We start from the raw sequence: 26,515 nt of genomic DNA, 5'->3' as shown, positions 1-26,515 counted from the left end.
TGTGTGTGTATGTGTATTTGAGTGTGTGTGTGTGTATATGTGTGTGTGTTTGTGTTTGTATGTGTGTTTGTGTGTGTGTGTGTGTGTGTGTGTGTGTGTGTGTGTGTGTGTGTGTGTGTTAGTTGTTGCTATTCTGGTTTCAGAACAAATGAATGAATATAAGTCCAACTGGTCTCTGACTCATGTGTGTCTGGTGCCCTGGGGACTTGAACACATTCAAACACACACACACAGACACATACACACAAACCCTCACACACAAATGGACATATGCACTCATTCACTCAAATACCTCTACACCAGAGGAGGCTGGTGGGAGGAGCTATAGGAGGACAGGCTCTTTGTAATGGCTGGAATGGAATCAATGGAACGGAGTCAAACACACCAAACATATGGAAAACCTGTGTAACTCAGTTCCTTTCATTCCATTCCAGCCATGAGCCTGTCCTCCTATAGCTCCTCCCACCAGCCTCATCTGGTGTACACACAACCTATTCACACACAATGCTGACAGACCTGTGGTTTCACGTCGGGGGGGTGAAATTGGTGAGACTGGTATGGACAGAGTGTGTGTGTGTGAATGTGTATGTGTGTGTGTGTGTGTGTGTGTGTGTATGTGTGTGTGTGTGTGTGTGTGTGTACCTAGTCATCGTGGCAGCTGTTGAGAAATCATGCGCTCCTCTGCGGCCCCTGTGTTTCCCATCAATCTCCCCGTTGTCTGGCCGTGGGGACTGCAGCTGCATCTTAATCCACAGGGGCCGACGTGAGGACAGACAGGTTGCCTGGCCCTGTCATTAAATAACCCCAACCATCCCCCTCCCCAGAGTGACATTCCTACAGAGCCGACAGGGTATTGGTTCCATTCCAAATGACACCCTGTTCCCTATATACAGCAGTGCACTGGTTTTGACCAGAACCCATAGTGTTCTATGAAGGGAATAGAATGCCATTTGGAATGCAACAATAGACATTGGTCTGAGATGTCACAGGACAGGGGCCACTGGAGCTGGAGGTGGTTGAGCGAGCTTAGGGCTGGGGAGTTGGGGCACCTGGGAGTTGGGGCACCTGGGGAGTTGGGGGCACCTGGGGAGTTGGGGGACCTGGGGAGTTGGGGGACCTGGGGAGTTGGGGGACCTGGGGAGTTGGGGGACCTGGGGAGCCTAGGGCATTGGGGAACGGGGAGCTGGGGAGCCTTGCGTTGGGGAACAGGGAGCCTGATGTGTTGGGGGGTTGGGAAGCCTGGGGGGCTTGGCGAGTTGAGGGACAGGGGGGTTGTGAGGCCTAGGGGGTTGGGGGACAGGGGAGTTGCACGACCTAGGGGGTTGGAGGACAGGGGAGTTGCAGGGCCTAGGGGGTTGGGAGACAGGGGGGTTGGGAGACCTGGGGAGTTGGGAGACAGGGGGGTTGGGGTGAAGGAGGGTTGGGAGACCTGGGGAGTTGGGGGGCGGGGGTTGCAGGGCCTAGGGGGTTGGGGGACAGAGGAGTTGGGGGACAGGGGGGTTGGGGGACAGGGGGGTTTGGGGACAGGGGAGTTGGGGGACAGTGGAGTTGGGGTGAAGGAGGGTTGGGAGACCTGGGGAGTTGGGGGGGGGGGGTTGCAGGGCCTAGGGGGTTGCAGGGCCTAGGGGGTTGGGGGACAGGGGGGTTTGGGGACAGGGGAGATGGGGGACAGGGGGGTTTGGGGACAGGGGAGTTGGGGGACAGGGGATTTGGGGGACAGGGGAGTTGGGGGACAGGGGAGTTGCAGGGCCTAGGGGGTTGGGGGACAGGGGAGTTGGGGGTCAGGGGAGTTGGGGGACAGGGGAGTTGCAGGGCCTAGGGGGTTGGGGGACAGGGGAGTTGGGGGACAGGGGAGTTGGGGGACAGGGGAGTTGCAGGGCCTAGGGGGTTGGGGGACAGGGGAGTTGGGGGACAGGGGATTTGGGGGACAGGGGAGTTGGGGGACAGGGGAGTTGGGGGACAGGGGAGTTGCAGGGCCTAGGGGGTTGGGGGACAGGTGAGTTGGGGGACAGGGGAGTTGGGGGACAGGGGAGTTGCAGGGCCTAGGGGGTTGGGGGACAGGGGAGTTGGGGGACAGGGGATTTGGGGGACATGGGGAGTTGGGGGACAGGGGAGTTGGGGGACAGTGGATTTGGGGGACAGGGGAGTTGGGGGACAGGGGAGTTGGGGGACAGGGGAGTTGGGGGACAGGGGATTTGGGGGACAGGGGATTTGGGGGACAGGGGAGTTGGGGGACAGAGCAGTTGGGGGACAGGAGAGTTGGGGGACAGGGGAGTTGGGGGACAGGGGAGTTGGGGGACAGGAGAGTTGGGGGACAGGGGAGTTGGGGGACAGGGGAGTTGGGGGACAGGGGAGTTGGGGGACAGGGGAGTTGGGGGACAGGGGATTTGGGGGACAGGGGAGTTGGGGGACAGAGCAGTTGGGGGACAGGAGAGTTGGGGGACAGGGGAGTTGGGGGACAGGGGAGTTGGGGGACAGGAGAGTTGGGGGACAGGGGAGTTGGGGGACAGGGGAGTTGGGTGACAGGGGAGTTGGGGGACAGGGGATTTGGGGGACAGGGGATTTGGGGGACAGGGGAGTTGGGGGACCGATGTGTTTTCTTTCTCCTTGCAGCATTTTACTGTTTGTGATATAAATTCCTCTCTCAGTATACTTGTGTAGGACTATATGACATTTGACCGTATGTTGGTGACCTCCTTCAATGTGCAGATGTGTGTTGGGCTGGCCAATAGGATGGGGGGTGGGAGTAGAGAGCGGGCAACTCATCTATCATCAGTCTTCTGGCTGTTGAAAATGGGAGGGAGAGACTCTTGGCTAGATGTCAAGAGGCACAGCAGATTAAATCCACATCGATCCCACTGGAATTAATTTATCAATTCAACACAAAAATGAAAGGTTGCATCCACCCCCTGTAGGTCCACCTTTAAATGGATCTCAGAGGATACATCACCTTGAATACCAAACAAGTCATCATTAGTGTGAACCAGGTTTTCCTCTGTAAAAAAACAATGCACCTCTGTAACATTGTGGCAGGAAGGAGATGGAAGGTAGCAGAGACAGAATTCATCTTCAGCACCGTGACAACACCAATCTCTGTGAAACCTAACAAGTTCAATTAACTCAAACGATTTATTTATCCGTTAAACCAAACCAGTTCAGCCTAGTCAAACCGAGTTCAGTTAATACAAACCAGTTATTGCCAATCAGACTGTTTATGATTCTACACTTTCCTTAGAATGCTTCCTTTGTTGCCTTATAGCCTGAGTTCCATAGATATTTGTAATGTCCCTTGTTAGGTTAACATGCATGTTATACTTTATATTTCTCCTTACTTATGACACTTTGTCTTGTATGCTAATGTATTTCAGCTATATTCCCTCCAGACCACAACATCCTATCACAACTCACACAACCTATCACGACACAAGGCGAGACCCAGATGCAGACACAGGAGGCAGATAGTTTGAGCTCAGGTATATTAATTATAATCCAAGGGATATACAGAAGGCAGGTCGGGGACAGACAAGCATTCATAGCCAGGGCAGAGTCCAAAACGATACAGGGCGGCAGGCAGGCTCGAGGTCAAGGGTGAGCAGAGTGGTCAGGCAGGCGGGCTCAGAGTCAGGGGCGAGCAGAGTGGTCAGGCAGGCGGGCTCAGAGTCAGGGGCGAGCAGAGTGGTCAGGCAGGCGGGCTCAGAGTCAGGGGCGAGCAGAGTGGTCAGGCAGGCGGGCTCAGAGTCATGGGCGAGCAGAGTGGTCAGGCAGGCGTGCTCAGAGTCAGGGGTGAGCAGAGTGGTCAGGCAGGCGGGCTCAGAGTCATGGGCGAGCAGAGTGGTCAGGCAGGTGTGCTCAGAGTCAGGGGCGAGCAGAGTGGTCAGGCAGGCGGGCTCAGAGTCAGGGGCGAGCAGAGTGGTCAGGCAGGCGAGCTCAGAGTCAGAAAATGGCACCCTCCTGGAACAACTAGCACAGCAGACACTTTCCAGGACCAGTCCTTGTGCTGTGCTTTATAGCCTCCTTATACAGTCCACCCTGGTCCTTCTCTTTGTGGACTCTCCTTACACCCTGGTAGAGACCTCCCCCTCCCCCTCCACCTCCTGCTCTCCTTACACCCTGGTAGAGACCTCCCCCTCCCCCTCCACCTCCTGCTCTCCGTACACCCTGGTAGAGACCTCCCCCCTCCCCCTCCACCTCCTGCTCTTAGCTACTGATAAAAACCACTGAGGATCTGAGACATGACTCTCTGTCTTTTAACTCCTTCACTATCAGAAAAAGAGCTGTTTAACAAGCAGAGGTGACGATTATTGCAGGCAGCTGATACTGAACCGTCAGGCTGGTGTTATAGCCATGGAGAGGTCCAGAATACTGTGCCGTCAGGCTGGTGTTATAGCCATGGAGAGGTCCAGGATACTGTCCTGTAAGGCTGGTGTTATAGCCATGGAGAGGTCCAGGATACTGTGTTGTCAGGCTGGTGCTATAGCCATGGAGAGGTCCAGGATACTGTGTCGTCAGGCTGGTGTTATAGCCATGGAGAGGTCCAGGATACTGTGGAGTCAGGCTGGTGTTATAGCCATGGAGAGGTCCAGGATACTGTCCTGTAAGGCTGGTGTTATAGCCATGGAGAGGTCCAGGATACTGTCCTGTAAGGCTGGTGTTATAGCCATGGAGAGGTCCAGGATACTGTCCTGTAAGGCTGGTGTTATAGCCATGGAGAGGTCTAGGATACTGTGGAGTCAGGCTGGTGTTATAGCCATGGAGAGGTCCAGGATACTGTACCATCAGGCTGGTGTTATAGCCATGGAGAGGTCCAGGATACTGTGTCGTCAGGCTGGTGTTATAGCCATGGAGAGGTCCAGGATTATATGCTGTCAGGCTGCTGTTATAGCCATGGAGAGGTCCAGGATACTGTGCCGTAAGGCTGGTGTTATAGCCATGGAGAGGTCCAGGATACTGTGTCGTCAGGCTGGTGTTATAGCCATGGAGAGGTCCAGGATACTGTGCCGTCAGGCTGGTGTTATAGCCATGGAGAGGTCCAGGATACTGTGCCGTCAGGCTGGTGTTATAGCCATGGAGAGGTCCAGGATACTGTGTCGTCAGGCTGGTGTTATAGCCATGGAGAGGTCCAGGACCCTGTGCTGTCAGGTTGGCGTTATAGCCATGGAGAGGTCCAGGATACTGTGCCATCAGGCTGGTGTTATAGCCATGGAGAGGTCCAGGATACTGTGTCGTCAGGCTGGTGCTATAGCCATGGGGAGGTCCAGGATACTGTGCCGTCAGGCTGGTGCTATAGCCATGGAGAGGTCCAGGATACTGTGCCGTCAGGCTGGTGTTATAGCCATGGAGAGGTCCAGGATACTGTGTCGTCAGGCTGGTGCTATAGCCATGGAGAGGTCCAGGATACTGTGCCGTCAGGCTGGTGTTATAGCCATGGAGAGGTCCAGGATACTGTGCCGTCAGGCTGGTGTTATAGCCATGGAGAGGTCCAGGATACTGTGCCGTCAGGCTGGTGTTATAGCCATGGAGAGGTCCAGGATACTGTGGAGTCAGGCTGGTGTTATAGCCATGGAGAGGTCCAGGATACTGTGCCGTCAGGCTGGTGTTATAGCCATGGAGAGGTCCAGGATACTGTGGAGTCAGGCTGGTGTTATAGCCATGGAGAGGTCCAGGGTACTGTAGAGTCAGGCTGGTGCTATAGCCATGGAGAGGTCCAGGATACTGTGCCGTCAGGCTGGTGTTATAGCCATGGAGAGGTCCAGGATACTGTGGAGTCAGGCTGGTGTTATAGCCATGGAGAGGTCCAGGATACTGTGGAGTCAGGCTGGTGCTATAGCCATGGAGAGGTCCAGGATACTGTGTCGTCAGGCTGGTGTTATAGCCATGGAGAGGTCCAGGATACTGTGTCGTCAGGCTGGTGTTTAAGGTCCAGGACTGTTGTATTGTAAGTATACAGAACCAGTTACATTTTTATTTTATTTATTTTACCTTTATTTAACCAGGTAGGCAAGTTGAGAACAAGTTCTCATTTACAATTGCGACCTGGCCAAGATAAAGCAAAGCAGTTCGACAGATAAAACGACACAGAGTTACACATGGAGTAAAAACAAACATACAGTCAATAATGCAGTATAAACAAGTCTATATACAATGTGAGGTGAGAAGGGAGGTAAAGGCAAAAAAGGCCATGATGGCAAAGTAAATACAATATAGCAAGTAAAATACTGGAATGGTAGTTTTGCAATGGAAGAATGTGCAAAGTAGAAATAAAAAATAATGGGGTGCAAAGGAGCAAAATAAATAAATAAATTAAAATTAAATACAGTTGGGAAAGAGGTAGTTGTTTGGGCTAAATTATAGGTGGGCTATGTACAGGTGCAGTAATCTGTGAGCTGCTCTGACAGTTGGTGCTTAAAGCTAGTGAGGGAGATAAGTGTTTCCAGTTTCAGAGATTTTTGTAGTTCGTTCCAGTCATTGGCAGCAGAGAACTGGAAGGAGAGGCGGCCAAAGAAAGAATTGGTTTTGGGGGTGACTAGAGAGATATACCTGCTGGAGCGTGTGCTACAGGTGGGAGATGCTATGGTGACCAGCGAGCTGAGATAAGGGGGGACTTTACCTAGCAGGGTCTTGTAGATGACATGGAGCCAGTGGGTTTGGCGACGAGTATGAAGCGAGGGCCAGCCAACGAGAGCGTACAGGTCGCAATGGTGGGTAGTATATGGGGCTTTGGTGATAAAACGGATTGCACTGTGATAGACTGCATCCAATTTGTTGAGTAGGGTATTGGAGGCTATTTTGTAAATGACATCGCCAAAGTCGAGGATTGGTAGGATGGTCAGTTTTACAAGGGTATGTTTGGCAGCATGAGTGAAGGATGCTTTGTTGCGAAATAGGAAGCCAATTCTAGATTTAACTTTGGATTGGAGATGTTTGATATGGGTCTGGAAGGAGAGTTTACAGTCTAACCAGACACCTAAGTATTTGTAGTTGTCCACGTATTCTAAGTCAGAGCCGTCCAGAGTAGTGATGTTGGACAGGCGGGTAGGTGCAGGTAGCGATCGGTTGAAGAGCATGCATTTAGTTTTACTTGTATTTAAGAGCAATTGGAGGCCACGGAAGGAGAGTTGTATGGCATTGAAGCTTGCCTGGAGGGTTGTTAACACAGTGTCCAAAGAAGGGCCGGAAGTATACAGAATGGTGTCGTCTGCGTAGAGGTGGATCAGGGACTCACCAGCAGCAAGAGCGACCTCATTGATGTATACAGAGAAGAGAGTCGGTCCAAGAATTGAACCCTGTGGCACCCCCATAGAGACTGCCAGAGGTCCGGACAGCAGACCCTCCGATTTGACACACTGAACTATATCAGAGAAGTAGTTGGTGAACCAGGCGAGGCAATCATTTGAGAAACCAAGGCTGTCGAGTCTGCCGATGAGGATATGGTGATTGACAGAGTCGAAAGCCTTGGCCAGATCAATGAATACGGCTGCACAGTAATGTTTCTTATCGATGGCGGTTAAGATATCGTTTAGGACCTTGAGCGTGGCTGAGGTGCACCCATGACCAGCTCTGAAACCGGATTGCATAGCAGAGAAGGTATGGTGAGATTCGAAATGGTCGGTAATCTGTTTGTTGACTTGGCTTTCGAAGACCTTAGAAAGGCACGGTAGGATAGATATAGGTCTGTAGCAGTTTGGGTCAAGAGTGTCCCCCCCTTTGAAGAGGGGGATGACCGCAGCTGCTTTCCAATCTTTGGGAATCTCAGACGACACGAAAGAGAGGTTGAACAGGCTAGTAATAGGGGTGGCAACAATTTCGGCAGATAATTTTAGAAAGAAAGGGTCCAGATTGTCTAGCCCGGCTGATTTGTAGGGGTCCAGATTTTGCAGCTCTTTCAGAACATCAGCTGAATGGATTTGGGAGAAGGAGAAATGGGGAAGGCTTGGGCGAGTTGCTGTTGGGGGTGCAGTGCTGTTGTCCGGGGTAGGAGTAGCCAGGTGGAAAGCATGGCCAGCCGTAGAAAAATGCTTATTGAAATTCTCAATTATGGTGGATTTATCAGTGGTGACAGTGTTTCCTATCTTCAGTGCAGTGGGCAGCTGGGAGGAGGTGTTCTTATTCTCCATGGACTTTACAGTGTCCCAGAACTTTTTTGAGTTAGTGTTGCAGGAAGCAAATTTCTGCTTGAAAAAGCTAGCCTTGGCTTTTCTAACTGCCTGTGTATAATGATTTCTAGCTTCCCTGAACAGCTGCATATCACGGGGGCTGTTCGATGCTAATGCAGAACGCCATAGGATGTTTTTGTGTTGGTTAAGGGCAGTCAGGTCTGGGGAGAACCAAGGGCTATATCTGTTCCTGGTTCTAAATTTCTTAAATGGGGCATGTTTATTTAAGATGGTTAGGAAGGCATTTTTAAAAAATATCCAGGCATCCTCTACTGACGGGATGAGATCAATATCCTTCCAGGATACCCCGGCCAGGTCGATTAGAAAGGCCTGCTCGCAGAAGTGTTTCAGGGAGCGTTTTACAGTGATGAGTGGAGGTCGTTTGACCGCTGACCCATTACGGATGCAGGCAATGAGGCAGTGATCGCTGAGATCTTGGTTGAAGACAGCAGAGGTGTATTTAGAGGGGAAGTTGGTTAGGATGATATCTATGAGGGTGCCCGTGTTTAAGGTTTTGGGGAGGTACCTGGTAGGTTCATTGATTATTTGTGTGAGATTGAGGGCATCAAGTTTAGATTGTAGGATGGCTGGGGTGTTAAGCATGTTCCAGTTTAGGTCGCCTAGCAGCACGAACTCTGAAGATAGATGGGGGGCAATCAGTTCACATATGGTGTCCAGAGCACAGCTGGGGGCAGAGGGTGGTCTATAGCAGGCGGCAACGGTGAGAGACTTGTTTTTAGAGAGGTGGATTTTTAAAAGTAGAAGTTCGAATTGTTTGGGTACAGACCTGGATAGTAGGACAGAACTCTGCAGGCTATCTTTGCAGTAGATTGCAACACCGCCCCCTTTGGCAGTTCTATCTTGTCTGAAAATGTTGTAGTTTGGAATTAAAATGTCTGAGTTTTTGGTGGTCTTCCTAAGCCAGGATTCAGACACAGCTAGAACATCCGGGTTGGCAGAGTGTGCTAAAGCAGTGAATAGAACAAACTTAGGGAGGAGGCTTCTAATGTTAACATGCATGAAACCAAGGCTATTACGGTTACAGAAGTCGTCAAAAGAGAGCGCCTGGGGAATAGGAGTGGAGCTAGGCACTGCAGGGCCTGGATTCACCTCTACATCGCCAGAGGAACATAGGAGGAGTAGAATAAGGGTACGGCTAAAAGCTATGAGAATTGGTCGTCTAGAACGTCTGGAACATAGAGTAAAAGGAGGTTTCTGGGGGCGATAAAATAGCATCAAGGTATAATGTACAGACAAATGTATGGTAGGATGTGAATACAGTGGAGGTAAACCTAGGTATTGAGTGATGAAGAGAGAGATATTGTCTCTAGAAACATCGTTGAAACCAGGAGATGTCATTGCATGTGTGGGTGGTGGAACTAATAGGTTGGATAAGGTATAGTGAGCAGGACTAGAGGCTCTACAGTGAAATAAGCCAATAAACACTAACCAGAACAGAAATGGACAAGACATATTGACATTAAGGAGAGGCATGCTTAGTCGAGTGATCAAAAGGGTCCGGTGAGTGGAGAGGTTGGTTGGTGATTTAGACAGCTAGCCAGGGCATCGGTAGCAAGCTAGCATAGGATGGAGGTCTGTTGTTAGCCACCTCCTGCGCTCCGTCAGTAGATTAGTGGGGTTCCGTGTGGTAGAGGGGATCAATCCAAATCACACAACAACAACAAAAATAAAAACAATAGATATAGTTATAGAGGCCCAAGAAGAAAACATAATAATAATAATAAAAAAAATTAAAAATTGAAACATGAATCAACTCATTTACAATAAGACTACGGGAAGACATGGAAGGAATGGAGCATGTCTCACTCTCCCTACCTCCTTACATACAACACAAACTACTGTCTTCACTCTCCCTACCTCTTTACATACAACACAAACTACTGTCTTTACTCTCCCTACCTCTTTACATACAACACAAACTACTGTCATCACTCTCCCTACCTCCTTACATACAACACAAACTACTGTCATCACTCTCCCTACCTCCTTACATACAACACAAACAACACAAACTACTGTCTTCTCACACCCTCCTCCCACTACACTCTACACATACACACGCACGCACGCAAACACACACATACATAACCCAACCTCCCCCTCCCCATAGCCACAAACACAGCACTGCCAGTACCCCAGCCCCACTCTGCCCACTCAGCACAATCTCCAGGTAGCCCGGGGCAGCATTAGAATCCCAGAGTGTGTCTGTCTCCTTTAGTGTTAATGAAGAGAGACAGCCTACTACCAGGGCATGGCCATCCCGTAAAGCTCCTATGAGAGCCCCCTTCTCTGGGGAAGAGCAGCTGCCCTTACAGGCCTCCTGGAGGATGGAGACCAGGTCCCGGCCAGCAGTCTGTCTTCCCAGGTAATCAACTAAAATACAGAGTGCCCTCCAGATCCCTTCATGGAGCTGTCACAATCTAGGACAGGCCCCATTGATTTGGAGACTACAGCATTATTAGCCATTATGGCAAAGGTGATATGAGAAGGGTTTTTAAATCAAACAGCCACTCCACCCCAGGGGCTGGAGAGTGAGAACGCAGAGACAGGAGAGGAGAGAGCAAAAAGGGGAAAAAATCCTGTCATTTCCCCCCAACAGATCACAGCACTCTCTTCAAGGTGTGTATGGAGCTGTGGTATGGAGCTAGATGGGGTTTAGGGTATTAGGTCTCAGTCCTTCTCTGCATCCCAAATGGCTCCCTTCTCCCTATATAGTGCACTACTACCCCATAAGGCTCTGCACATTAGAGGCCGCTGCCCTATATATGTAGACTTGATTTCACTGGCCACTTTAATAATGGAACACTAGTCACTTTAGTAGTGTTTAGATATGTCTCGTTACTCATCTCATATGTATATACTGTATTGTATTGTATTCTACTGTATCTTAGTCTATGTATTACTCATCTCATATGTATATACTGAATTGTATTCTATTCTACTGTATCTTAGTCTATGTAATACTCATCTCATATGTATATACTGTATTGTATCCTATTCTACTGTATCTTAGTCTATGTATTACTCATCTCATATGTATATACTGTATTGTATCCTATTCTACTGTATCTTAGTCTATGTAATACTCATCTCATATGTATATACTGTATTGTATCCTATTCTACTGTATCTTAGTCTATGTATTACTCATCTCATATGTATATACTGAATTGTATTCTATTCTACTGTATCTTAGTCTATGTATTACTCATCTCATATGTATATACTGTATTGTATCCTATTCTACTGTATCTTAGTCTATGTATTACTCATCTCATATGTATATACTGAATTGTATTCTATTCTACTGTATCTTAGTCTATGTATTACTCATCTCATATGTATATACTGTATTGTATCCTATTCTACTGTATCTTAGTCTATGTATTACTCATCTCATATGTATATACTGAATTGTATTCTATTCTACTGTATCTTAGTCTATGTATTACTCATCTCATATGTATATACTGTATTGTATCCTATTCTACTGTATCTTAGTCTATGTATTACTCATCTCATATGTATATACTGAATTGTATTCTATTCTACTGTATCTTAGTCTATGTATTACTCATCTCATATGTATATACTGTATTGTATCCTATTCTACTGTATCTTAGTCTATGTATTACTCATCTCATATGTATATACTGAATTGTATTCTATTCTACTGTATCTTAGTCTATGTATTACTCATCTCATATGTATATACTGTATTGTATCCTATTCTACTGTATCTTAGTCTATGTATTACTCATCTCATATGTATATACTGAATTGTATTCTATTCTACTGTATCTTAGTCTATGTATTACTCATCTCATATGTATATACTGTATTGTATCCTATTCTACTGTATCTTAGTCTATGTATTACTCATCTCATATGTATATACTGAATTGTATTCTATTCTACTGTATCTTAGTCTATGTATTACTCATCTCATATGTATATACTGTATTGTATCCTATTCTACTGTATCTTAGTCTATGTATTACTCATCTCATATGTATATACTGAATTGTATTCTATTCTACTGTATCTTAGTCTATGTATTACTCATCTCATATGTATATACTGTATTGTATCCTATTCTACTGTATCTTAGTCTATGTATTACTCATCTCATATGTATATACTGAATTGTATTCTATTCTACTGTATCTTAGTCTATGTATTACTCATCTCATATGTATATACTGTATTGTATCCTATTCTACTGTATCTTAGTCTATGTATTACTCATCTCATATGTATATACTGTATTGTATCCTATTCTACTGTATCTTAGTCTATGTATTACTCATCTCATATGTATATACTGTATCCTATTCTACTGTATCTTAGTCTATGTCGCTCGTCTAAATATTTATATATTTTTAATTCCATTCCTTTACTTGTATTGTGTGTATTGTTGTGAAATGGTTAGATATTACTGCACTGTCGGAGTTAGAAATACACACATTTTGCGATACCTGCAATAACATCTACTAAACACGTGTATGTGATAAATAATATTTGATCTAATGTGATTTGAAAAGGAGTGCACTACATAGGGAATAAGATCCCATATGGAACACAAACAAGGACTGAGCCCTAATTCCTCTAGCAGTCCTTCTCCTGGTTGTGAGTCTCAGCAGGGCCTTGTTCACGGCAGTGCATCTCCCTGGCTGGTTAAATAAGATAAGGGAACTGACCGGTCATTGTATCCATCAACGGGCCCGGTCTTATAAAATATTCATAGGCCAAAGCACAACGAAGCATGACTCTTAAGTAAACGGGCCAATTTGTTGCGGAAGACATGAATTAAGATCGGTCGGGCCGATATGCTGCCACTGGCTCCCCCGAGACAAGACCCAGGCCAGACAGGCGTGGACTGCAGACGGGGAATGGCTGCCATGGGTTCCCCCTTCCCTCTCTCCTCCCTCCTCTCTCCTCCAGTCCTTTATTGTCATCATCAGTCATGGGGGAGACGGGAGCTGCATGTGCATGTCTGATGTTAATGTGAGGGGCTGTGAATGGAGAGGGTCGGAGTAGGAGGAGGGGCTGTGAATGGAGAGGGTCGGGGTAGGAGGAGGGGCTGTGGATGGAGAGGGGCGGGGTAGGAGGAGGGGCTGTGGATGGAGAGGGGCGGGGCAGGAGGAGGGCTGTGGATGGAGAGGGGCGGGGCAGGAGGAGGGGCTGTGAATGGAGGGTCGGGGTAGGAGGAGGGGCTGTGGATGGAGAGGGTCGGGGTAGGAGGAGGGGGCTGTGGATGGAGAGGGGCGGGGGCGGGGTAGGAGGAGGGGCTGTGAATGGAGAGGGTCGGGGTAGGAGGAGGGGCTGTGGATGGAGAGGGTCAGGGTAGGAGGATGGGCTGTGAATGGAGAGGGTCGGGGTAGAAGGAGGGGCTGTGGATGGAGAGGGGCGGGGTAGGAGGAGGGGCTGTGGATGGAGAAGGGCGGGGTAGAAGGAGGGGTGTAGATGGAGAGGGGGCGGGGTAGAAGGAGGGGTGTGACTGGAGAGGGGCGGGGTAGGAGGAGGGGTGTAGATGGAGAGGGGCAGTTGGGAAGGTTAAGAGGGGGGTGGGGTTAGGAGGAGGGGTGTAGATGGGGAAGTGGGGAGGGTTAAAATGGGGTGGGGTAGGAGGAGGGGTGTAGATGGGGCAGTGGGGAGGGTTAAGAGGGGGTGGGGTAGGAGGAGGGGTGTAGATGGGGCAGTGGGGAGGGTTAAGAGGGGGTGGGGTAGGAAGAGGGGTGTAGATGGGGCAGTGGGGAGGGTTAAAAGGGGGTGGGGTAAGAGGAGGGGTGTAGATGGGGCAGTGGGGAGGGTTTAGAGGGGGTGAGGTAGGAGGAGGGTTGTATTTGGGGCAGTGGGGAGGTTTAAGAGGGGGTGGTACAGGAGGAGGGGTGTAGACGGGGGAGGGGCAGTGGGGAGGGGTTTAGAGGGGGTGGGGCAGGAGGAGGGGTGTAGATGGGGGGGGCAGTGGGGAGGGTTAAGAGGGGGTGGTACAGGAGGAGGGGTGTAGACGGGGGAGGGGCAGTGGGGAGGGTTTAGAGGGGGTGGGGAAGGAGGAGGGGGTGTAGATGGGGGGGCAGTGGGGAGGGTTAAGAGGGGGTGGTACAGGAGGAGGGGTGTAGATGGGGCAAGTGGGGAGGGTTAAGAGGGGGTGGGGGACGTCTGGAGAAGCATTTTGATCTGTTCATCAGGTATTCTTGTCATGTGTTGAAAGTGAGAGAGGAGAGAAAGGGAGTCCATTTACAAGTCAAGTGCAAATGACAAAGAGGGAGAGACTGTATATATGAGTGTAGGCAGTGGGACTGTGTTATGACAGAGGGAGAGTGTATATATGAGTGTAGACAGTGTTATGGCAGAGGGAGAGTGTATATATGAGTGTAGACAGTGTTATGGCAGAGGGAGAGTGTATATATGAGTGTAGACAGTGTTATGGCAGAGGGAGAGTGTATATATGAGTGTAGACAGTGGGATTGTGTTATGACAGAGGGAGAGTGTATGTATGAGTGTAGACAGTGGGACTGTGTTATGACAGAGGGAGAGTGTATATATGAGTGTAGACAGTGGGACTGTGTTATGACAGAGGGAGAGTGTATATATGAGTGTAGGCAGTGGGACTGTGTTATGACAGAGGGAGAGTGTATATATGAGTGTAGACAATGGGACTGTGTTATGACAGAGGGAGAGTGTATATATGAGTGTAGACAGTGGGACTGTGTTATGACAGAGGGAGAGTGTATATATGAGTGTAGACAGTGGGACTGTGTTATGACAGAGGGAGAGTGTATATATGAGTGTAGACAGTGGGACTGTGTTATGACAGAGGGAGAGTGTATATATGAGTGTAGACAGTGGGACTGTGTTATGACAGAGGGAGAGTGTATATATGAGTGTAGACAGTGGGACTGTGTTATGACAGAGGGAGAGTGTATAGATGAGTGTAGACAGTGGGACTGTGTTATGCTGATGGATTGTGGAAGGAATTAGTGCCCTGGACTGTGGGTTTAGTGGGCGGAAGGGGAGATATGATGATGAATAAACACAGGCATGTTGAAGAGTTATTTGTTATTGATGAATTACAGGGATTTAACTTCATATGTGTAGCTACCCTGCTCGCTTCATTGGAACATATTCTGTTCCCAGCAGGGACATACTGTGACCAGAATGAGACCAAGGCTAACACACTGGCCCATTTATTTTCCCAGAGGCCCCCATTATTAGACAAATCATGGTCATTCTGTGCTAAAACCACACATTTAGACCGGCCCACTGGGCTAAAGATGTACCAGCCCATCTGGCATTTGCCCGACCTGCCCTATAACCAGTCCATGTGAAGACCTTCAGCCAATGCATTCCACGCAGATATAAACTAGTTCTGCTTCAACCAGCATATCCCCATTTGTGCCTCGGGAGAATTATAGAAAAATGATCGGAGCTCATTTTCCTGTTGCTTTATTGATGTGGTATGTTGGATAGACATGGCTCTCCACTCTCCAGAACCCGGAGGTTGGATAGACATGGCTCTCCACTCTCCAGAACCCCGGAGGTTGGATAGACATGGCTCTCCACTCTCCAGAACCCCGGAGGTTGGATAGACATGGCTCTCCACTCTCCAGAACCCCGGAGGTTGGATAGACATGGCTCTCCACTCTCCTGAACCCCGGAGGTTGGATAGACATGGCTCTCCACTCTCCAGAACCCCGGAGGTTGGATAGACATGGCTCTCCACTCTCCAGAACCCCGGAGGTTGGATAGACATGGCTCTCCACTCTCCAGAACCCCGGAGGTTGGATAGACATGGCTCTCCACTCTCCAGAACCCCGGAGGTTGGATAGACATGGCTCTCCACTCTCCAGAACCCCGGAGGTTGGATAGACATGGCTCTCCACTCTCCAGAACCCCGGAGGTTGGATAGACATGGCTCTCCACTCTCCAGAACCCCGGAGGTTGGGATAGACATGGCTCTCCACTCTCCAGAACCCCGGAGGTGGATAGACATGGCTCTCCACTCTCCAGAACCCCGGAGGTTGGATAGACATGGCTCTCCACTCTCCAGAACCCCGGATGTTGGATAGACATGGCTCTCCACTCTCCAGAAACCCCGGAGGTTGGATAGACATGGCTCTCCACTCTCCAGAACCCCGGAGGTTGGATAGACATGGCTCTCCACTCTCCAGAACCCGGGAGGCTGGATAGACATGGCTCTCCACTCTCCAGAACCCCGGAGGTTGGATGACGGCAACGGAGCTGAGAGAGCTGTCTGAGGAAGCCGAGGAAAATGCTAGTAAAACAGCCAATCGGATCCAAGCTGCATATCCCTGTGGGGCAGATATTGCTGGCTCACTGGTGGCTGCAGTGGGATCTGCTCTGTGACCACAGTCAGAATGACAGTCCCCTAGATACATACAGATCTAGGATCAGCTCATCCTCCTCCAATCCTAACCTCAACCATTAGAGGGGAAAATGCTAAACCTGTCACACCCTGACCATAGTTTACTTTGTATGTTTCTATGTTTTGGTTGGTCAGGGTGTGATCTGAGTGGGCATTCTATGTTGGATGTCTTGTTTGTCTATTTCTATGTCTGGCCTGATATGGTTCTCAATCAGAGGCAGGTGTTCGTCATTGTCTCTGATTGGGAACCATATTTAGGTAGCCTGGGTTTCACTGTGTGTTTGTGGGTGATTGTTCCTGTCTCTGTGTTTGCACCAGATAGGACTGTTTCAGTTTTCACATGTTCATTATGTTGTAGTTTATTCATGTATAGGTTTTCCTTTATTCAAATAACATGAATCATCACAACGCTGCATTTTTGGTCCGACTCTCCTTCACACCTAGAGAACCGTTACTAAACCGACCACAGATCAGTGTCTAGGGGGTCACTTCACCCTACACACACAGGGCTCAAAGACGTTGCGTGGGGAGATCAGTAGGGTAGTTTCAAGTTTGAATGTCACATGCACAAGTACAGTGAAATGCCTTGTGTATGTGAAGTTAAAACATTAAACTTGAAACTATCCCTACCATTATTCTACCACGCTATGTCTTTGAGCCCTGTCGGGGATACTAGGTCACTTCCAGAGAGGACTGATGGGTGTTCAGAGAGAAACCCGTGCTTTTGGTGACCCCTGGCAGCCTGCTTTTCAGCTGGCACTGAGGAACTCTGGAGACACGCTCGGAATGTTGAGCGTGACATTCTCCCTTTCCCCTCAGAGGGAAACGAGACAGAGAGAAAAATAACATGTTTATGGTTAAAATAGAGAGGGTTGTGTGAAAGCCTTAACAATTCATTAGTTCTACATTCATTTAAGCCGTTTGTCTACATTTGGCACTTATGAAACATTTGAAGGTTTTAAATCACAGAAATATAATCCATTCTAATTGTGTTGTATAAATAACATGAAGTGCCTTGTTTTGCTGTGTCTTAAAACATGCCTGGTGGAACACATCTGAACATTCTAATTGTGTTGTATAAATAAACACATCTGAACATTCTAATTGTGTTGTATAAATAAACACATCTGAACATTCTAATTGTGTTCTATAAATAAACACATCTGAACATTCTAATTGTGTTGTATAAATAAACACATCTGAACATTCTAATTGTGTTGTATAGATAAACACATCTGAACATTCTAATTGTGTTGTATAAATAAACACATCTGAACATTCTAATTGTGTTCTATAAATAAACACATCTGAACATTCTAATTGTGTTGTATAAATAAACACATCTGAACATTCTAATTGTGTTCTATAAATAAACACATCTGAACATTCTAATTGTGTTGTATGAATAACATGGTGTCTTGTTTTGCTATGTCTTTAAACATGCCCAGAGGAAACACATCTCAAGATGCCTTTTTTGTCAGAGCAACAAAAACAGAGTATATTTGTAAATATAAAAACAGTGTATATTTGTAAATATTACAAATGTACACTGCCCAGTATTTTTAAGGACACTCCTAAAATTCAGTGCTGACGGCACCATTTTTGCGGTCACCCTGCACAGATGATCAGATCTCACAAGACATTGTTTAGCGATAGGTCAGTCACTCCCCCCAGTCTCCGCTCCACCGATGATCTACACACCAGCTCAGAGCCAAGGGTCGATGGCATAAACTAAATCCAATAGGATATGGCTTTCATTGATTTTCATCTCACCTTGAGACAATAGATGTACTTCATGGGATGACCTGCAGTGGCCCTGAGCCACGTAGGACTCTGATGGATGAGGAACACTTTTATCTCCCTCACCAACTTCAAACATCTGCTATCTGAGCAGCTAACCAATCGCTGCAGCTGTACATAGTCTATCGGTAAATAGCCCACCCATTTTTACCTACCTCATCCCCATACTGTTTTTATTTATTTACTTTTCTGCTCTTTTGCACACCATATCTCTACCTGTACATGACCATCTGATCATTTATCACTCCAGTGTTATTAATCTGCAAAATTGTAATCATTCGCCTACCTCCTCATGCCTTTTGCACACAATGTATATAGACTCTCTTTTTCTACTGTGTTATTGACTTGTTAATTGTTTACTCCATGTGTAACTCTGTGTTGTCTGTTCACACTGCTATGCTTATCTTGGCCAGGTCGCAGTTGCAAATGAGAACTTGTTCTCAACTAGCCTACCTGGTTAAATAAAGGTGTTCTCAACTAGCCTACCTGGTTAAATAAGGTGAAAAAAATAATAATAATAAAATCAGTGGAGATGTAGTCTAAACAGTAGAGATATAGTCTACATGTTACAGTGAAGTTGCTACATCCCCCTCTCTAACTACCTTTTCTCCCAGATATGTCTCCATGCCCCTCTCCATGTCTCTCTCTCTAACTACCTTTCTCCCAGATATGTCTCCATGCCCCTCTCCATTTCTCTCTCTCTAACTACCCTCATCCCTGTTATCTCTACATCCCCCTCTCTAACTACCTTTCTCCCAGATATGTCTCCATGCCCTCTCCATGTCTCTCTCTCTAACTACCCTCATCCCTGTTATCTTCTACATCCCCTCTCTAACTACCTTTCTCCCAGATATGTCTCCATGCCCCTCTCCATGTCTCTCTCTCTAGATACCCTCATCCCTGTTATCTCTCCATCCCCCCTCTCAAACTACCCTTCTCTCTGATCTCTACATCCTCTCTCCATGTCTCTCTCTTAATACCTTCTCTCTGATATCTCTACATTCCTCTCTCCATGTCTCTCTCTAACTACCTTTCTCCCAGAATGTCTCCATGCCCTCTCCATGTCTCTCTCTCTAACTACCTTTCTCCCTGTTATCTCTCATCCCCTCTCTAACTACCCTTCTCTCTTGATATCTCTACATCTCTCTCTCAAACTACCCTTCTCTCTGATCTCTACATTGCTCTCTCCATGTCTCTCTCTAACTACCCTTCTCTCTGATATCTCTACATTCCTCTCTCCATGTCTCTCTCTAACTACCCTTCTCTCTGATATCTCTACATTCCTCTCTCCATGTCTCTCTCTAACTACCCTTCTCTCTGATATCTCTACATGCCTCTCTCCATCCCCCTCTCTAACTACCCTTCTCTCTGATATCTCTACATTCCTCTCTCCATGTCTCTCTTCTAACTACCCTTCTCTGATACTCTTACATGCCTCTTCTCCATTCCCCATCTCTAACTACCCTTCTCATCTGATATCTCTACATTCCTCTTCGTACATGTCTTCTCTCTAACTCACCCTTTCGCTCGGAGATCGTCGACATGCCTCTCTCCATCTCTCCCCTCGTATAACTAACCCTTCTCTCCTGATATCTCTACATTCCTCTCGCCATGTCCTCTCTAACTACCCTGCTCTCTGATATCACATTCTCTCTCTCCAATCCCCCTCTCTAACTAACCTTCTCTCTGTCATATCTCTACAAGTCCCTCTCTCCAGGTCTCTCTCAAAAACTACCCTTCTCTCGGAGAATCTCTTACATTCCTCTCTCCATGTCTCTCTCAAACTACCCTTCTCTCTGAGATCTCTAACATTCCTCTCATTCCTCTCTCCATGTCTCTCTCTAACTACCCTTCTGTCTTACTTTCCCTCTCACCTTATTCTCCTCACCTCCCTTTCACTCCTACACAGGTCATTTGTTTATATCAGCGTGTACTATACATCGCTACCTTCCTCCATGTGCTTCTATTGAGTATGTCAGCTGCTTTCCATTAGAGACGTATAGATGTGTGGTGGGTGGAGAGAGTGGGTGTGAATATGCTAAAATATGCTAAACTGAGAAAAGGACTAGACAGCCATACCAACTCTGTCTTAATGAGATACATTAATAATAAGATGCAACAGAAACTGCAAGATGGAGGAATAGAATATTACAGTTGGGAAACATGGATATGTTTTCACCAGGAAGGCTAATTAATTATAATGGGTTAGAAAACACACGTCAGGTATATTTGCACGTGTCAGCAGTCATGTGAGATGAGCAAATAGAGTAGAATCATTCAGCAGAACACAGCTGTAGCTAACTGTGTAACACAGCTGACTATACACGGATGGACAAAACATTAGGAACACATAGACTGCCCAGGTGAATCTAACACCACTACAGCATTAGATAACACCACACAAGCATTAATAACACCACTACAGCATTAGATGGTAATAACACCACTACATACATTAGATGGTAATAACACCACTACAGCATTAGATGGTAATAACACCACTAACTCATTGATGGTAAAACACCACTACATCATTAGATGGTAAAACACACTACAGCATTAGTAACACCACTACAGCATTAGATGGTACACACCACTACTACAGCATTAGATGGTATAACACCACTACAGCATTAGATGGTAATAACACCACTACAGCATTAGATGGTAATAACACCCACTACAGCATTAGATGGTAATACACCACTACAGCATAGATGGTAATACACAACACCACACGCATTAGATGGTAATAACACCACTACATCATTAGATGGTAATAACACCACTACAGCATTAGATAACACCACTACAGCATTAGATGGTAATAACACCACACTACAGCATTAGATGGTAATAACACTAACACCGTACAGCATTAGATGGTAATAACAACACTACAGCATTAGATGGTAATAACACCACTACAGCATTAGATAACACACTACAGCATTAGATGGTAATAACACCACTACAGCATTAGATGGTATAACACCACTACAGCATTAGATGGTAATAACAACCACTACAGCATTAGATGGTAATAACACCACTACAGCATTAGATGGTAATAACACCACTACAGCATTAGATGGTAATAACACCACTACATTATCATTAGACTTAATAACAACCGCTACAAACAGCATTAGACGGTAATAACACCGCTACAGCATTAGATGGTAATAACACCACGCTACAGCATTAGATGGTAATAACACCACTACAGCATTAGATGGTAATAACCAACTAAAGCATTAGATGGTAATAACACCACTACAGCATTAGATGGTAATAACACCACTACAGCATTATGGTAATACCACCACTACAGCATTAGATGGTAATAACAAAAAACACCACTACAAGCATTAGATGGTAATAACACCCCTACAGCATTAGATGGTAAAACACCACCACTACAGCATTAGATGGTAATAACACCACTACAGCATTAGATGGTAATAACACCACTACAGCATTAGATGGTAATAACACCACTACAGCATTAGATGGTAATAACACCACTACAGCATTAGATGGTAATACACCACTACAGCATTAGATGGTAATAACACCACTACAGCATTAGATGGTAATAACACCACTACAGCATTAGATGGTAATACACCACTACAGCATTAGATGGTAATAACACCACTACAGCATTAGATGGTAATAACACACTACAGCATTAGATGGTAAAACACCACTACATCATTAGATGGTAATAACACCACTAGCATTAGATGGTAATAACACCACTACAGCATTAGATGGTAATAACACCACTACAGCATTAGATGGTAATACACCACTACAACAGCATTAGATGGTAATAACAACCACTACAGCATTAGATGGTAATAACACCACTACAGCATTAGATGGTATAACAACCACACTACAGCATTAGATACACTAATAACACTACACAAACAAGCATTAGACGGTAATAACACCACCACTACAGCATTAGATAACACCACTACAGCATAGATGGTAATAACTACACCACACCACCCCTACAGCATTAGATGGTAATACACCACTACAGCATTAGAGGTAATACACCACTACTACAGCATTAATGGTAATAACACCACTACAGCATTAGATGGTAATAACACCACTACAGCATTAGATGGTAATAACACCACTACAGCATTAGATGGTAATAACACCACTACAGCATTAGATGGTAATAACACCACTACAGCATTAGATGGTAATAACACCACTACAGCATTAGATGGTAATAACACCACTACATCATTAGATGGTAATAACACCACTACAGCATTAGTTAACACCACTACAGCATTAGATGGTAATAACACCACTACAGCATTAGATGGTAATAACACCACTACATCATTAGATGGTAATAACACCACTACAGCATTAGATGGTAATAACACCACTACAAGCATTAGATGGTAATAACCCACTACAGCATTAGATGGTAATAACACCACTACAGCATTAGATGGTAATACACCACTACAGCATTAGATGGTAATAACACCACTACAGCATTAGAATAACACCACTACAGCATTAGATGGTAATAACACCACTACAGCATTAGATGGTAATAACACCGCTACAGCATTAGATGGTAATAACAAACACTACAGCATTAGATGGTAATAACACCCGCTACAAAGCATTAGATGGTAATAACACCACACAGCATTAGATGGTAATAACACCACTACAGCATTAGATGGTAATAACACCACTACAGCATTAGATGGTAATAACACCACTACAGCATTAGATGGTAATAACACCACTACAGCATTAGATGGTAATAACACCACTACAGCATTAGATGGTAATAACACACTACAGCATTAGATGGTATACAACCACTACAGCATTAGATGGTAATAACACCACTACACAGCATTAGATGGTAATAACACACTACAGTCATTAGATGGTAATAACACCACTACAAGCATTAGATGGTAATAACACACACCAAGCATTAGATGGTAATAACACCACTACATCATTAGATGGTAATAACACCACTACAGCATTAGACGGTAATAACCACCACTACAGCATTAGATGGTAATAACACCACTACAGCATTAGATGGTAATAACACCACTACAGCATTAGATGGTAATAATACACCGCTACAGCATTAGATGGTAATAACACCACTACAGCATTAGATGGTAATACACACCACCACTACAGCATTAGATACACTACTACACGCATTAGACGGTAATACACCACCACTACAGCATTAGATAACACCACTACAACAGCATTAGATGGTAATAACACCACCACTACAGCATTAGATGGTAATAACACCTACTACAGCATTAGATGGTAATGCACCACTACTACAGCATTAGATGGTAATAACACCACTACAGCATTAGATGGTATAACACCACTACAGCATTAGATGGTAATAACACCACTACAGCATTAGATGGTAATAACACCACTACAGCATTAGATGGTAATAACACCACTACTCATTAGATGGTAATAACACCACTACAGCATTAGATGGTAATAACACCACTACAGCATTAGATGGTAATAACACCACCACTACAGCATTAGATGGTAATAACACCACTACAGCATTAGATGGTAATAACACCCCTACTACAGCATTAGATGGTAATAACACCACTACAGCATTAGATGGTAATAACACCACTACAGCATTAGATGGTAATAACACCAACTACAGCATTAGATGGTAATAACCACTACAGCATTAGATGGTAATAACACCACTACATCTTAGATGGTAATAACACCACACTACAGCATTAGAGGTAATAACACCACTACAGCATTAGATGGTAATAACACCACTACAGCATTAGATGGTAATAACACCACTACAGCATTAGAAAACACCACTACAGCATTAGATGGTAATAACACAACCACCACTACGCATTAGTAACACCACTACAGCATTAGATGGTAATAACACCACTACAGCATTAGATGGTAATAACACCACTACAGCATTAGATGGTAATACACCACTACTACAGCATTAGATGGAATAACACCACTACAGCATTAGATGGTAATAACACCACTACAGCATTAGATGGTAATAACACCACTACAGCATAGATGGTAATAACACCACTACAGCATTAGATGGTATAACACCACTACAGCATTAGATGGTAATAACACCACTACAGCATTAGATGGTAATAACACCACTACAGCATTAGATGGTAATAACACCACTACAGCATTAGATGGTAATAACACCACTACAGCAATTAAATAACACCACTACAGCATTAGATGGTAATAACACCACTACAGCATTAGATGGTATAACAACCACTACAGACATACAGCATTAGATGGTAATAACAACCACTACACTACAGCTTAGATGGTAATAACACCACTACAGCATTAGATGGTAATAACACCACTACAGCATTAGATGGTAATAACACCACTACAGCATTAGATGGTAATAACACCACTACAGCATTAGATAACACCACTACAGCATTAGATGGTAATAACACCACTACAGCATTAGATGGTAACACCACTACAGCATTAGATGGTAATAACACCACTACAGCATTAGATGGTATACACCACTACAGCATTAGATGGTAATAACACACTTACAAAACCACTACAGCATTAGATGGTAATAACACCACTACAGCATTAGATGGTAATAACACCACTACAGCATTAGATGGTAATAACACCACTACAGCATTAGACGGTAATAACCCGCTACAGCATTAGCGGTAATAACACCACTACAGCATTAGATGTAATAACACCACTACAGCATTAGATGGTAATAACACCGCTACAGCATTAGATGGTAATAACCACTACAGCATTAGATGGTAATAACACCACTACACAGCATTAAGATGGTAATAACACCACTACAGCATTAGATGGTAATAACACCACTACAGCATTAGATGTAATAACACCACTACATCATTAGATGGTAATAACACCACTACACGCATTAGATGGTAATAACACCACTACAGCATTAGATGGTAATAACACCACTACAGCATTAGACGGTAATACACACCCACTACAGCATTAGATGGTAATAACACCACTACAGCATTAGATGGTAATAACACCACTACATCATTAGATGGTAATAACACCACTACAGCATTAGATGGTAATAACACCACTACAGCATTAGATGGTAATAACACCACTACAGCATTAGATGGTAATAACACCACTACACGCATTAGATGGTAATAACACCACTACAGCATTAGATGGTAATAACACCACTACAGCATTAGATGAATAACACCACTACACATTAGATGGTAATAACACCACTACAGCTTAGATGGTAATACACCACACCACTACGCATTAGATGGTAATAACACACTACAGCATTAGATGGTAATAACACCACTACAGCATTAGATGGTAATAACACCACTACAGCATTAGATGGTAATAACACCACTACAGCATTAGATGGTATAACACCACTACAGCATTAGATGGTAATAACACCGCTACAGCATTAGATGGTAATACACCACCAACAGCATTAGATGGCGGTAATAACACCGCTACAGCATTAGACTGTAATAACACCACTACAGCATTAGATGGTAATAACACCACTACAGCATTAGATGGTAATAACACCACTACACAACAACCACATCATTAGATGGTAATAACACCACTACAGCATTAGATGGTAATAACACCACTACAGCATTAGATGGTAATAACACCACTACAGCATTAGATGGTAATAACACCACTACAGCATTAGATAACACCACTACAGCATTAGATAACACCCACTACAGCATTAGATAACACCACTACAAGCATTAGATGGTAATAACACCACTACATACAGCATTAGATGGTAATAACACCACTACAGCATTAGATGGTAATAACACCACTACAGCATTAGATGGTAATAACACCACTACAGCATTAGATGGTAATAACACCACTACAGCATTAGATAATAACACCACTACAAAACTCATTAGATGGTAATAACACACTACATCATTAGATGGTAATAACACCACTACAGCATTAGATAATACCACACTACAGCATTAGATGGTAATAACACCAC

Source organism: Oncorhynchus kisutch, unplaced genomic scaffold (genome assembly GCF_002021735.2).
Source record: "Oncorhynchus kisutch isolate 150728-3 unplaced genomic scaffold, Okis_V2 Okis05a-Okis16b_hom, whole genome shotgun sequence".
Classification (NCBI taxonomy): Eukaryota; Metazoa; Chordata; class Actinopteri; order Salmoniformes; family Salmonidae; genus Oncorhynchus; species Oncorhynchus kisutch.
Note: the sequence above shows the minus strand (reverse complement) of the source record.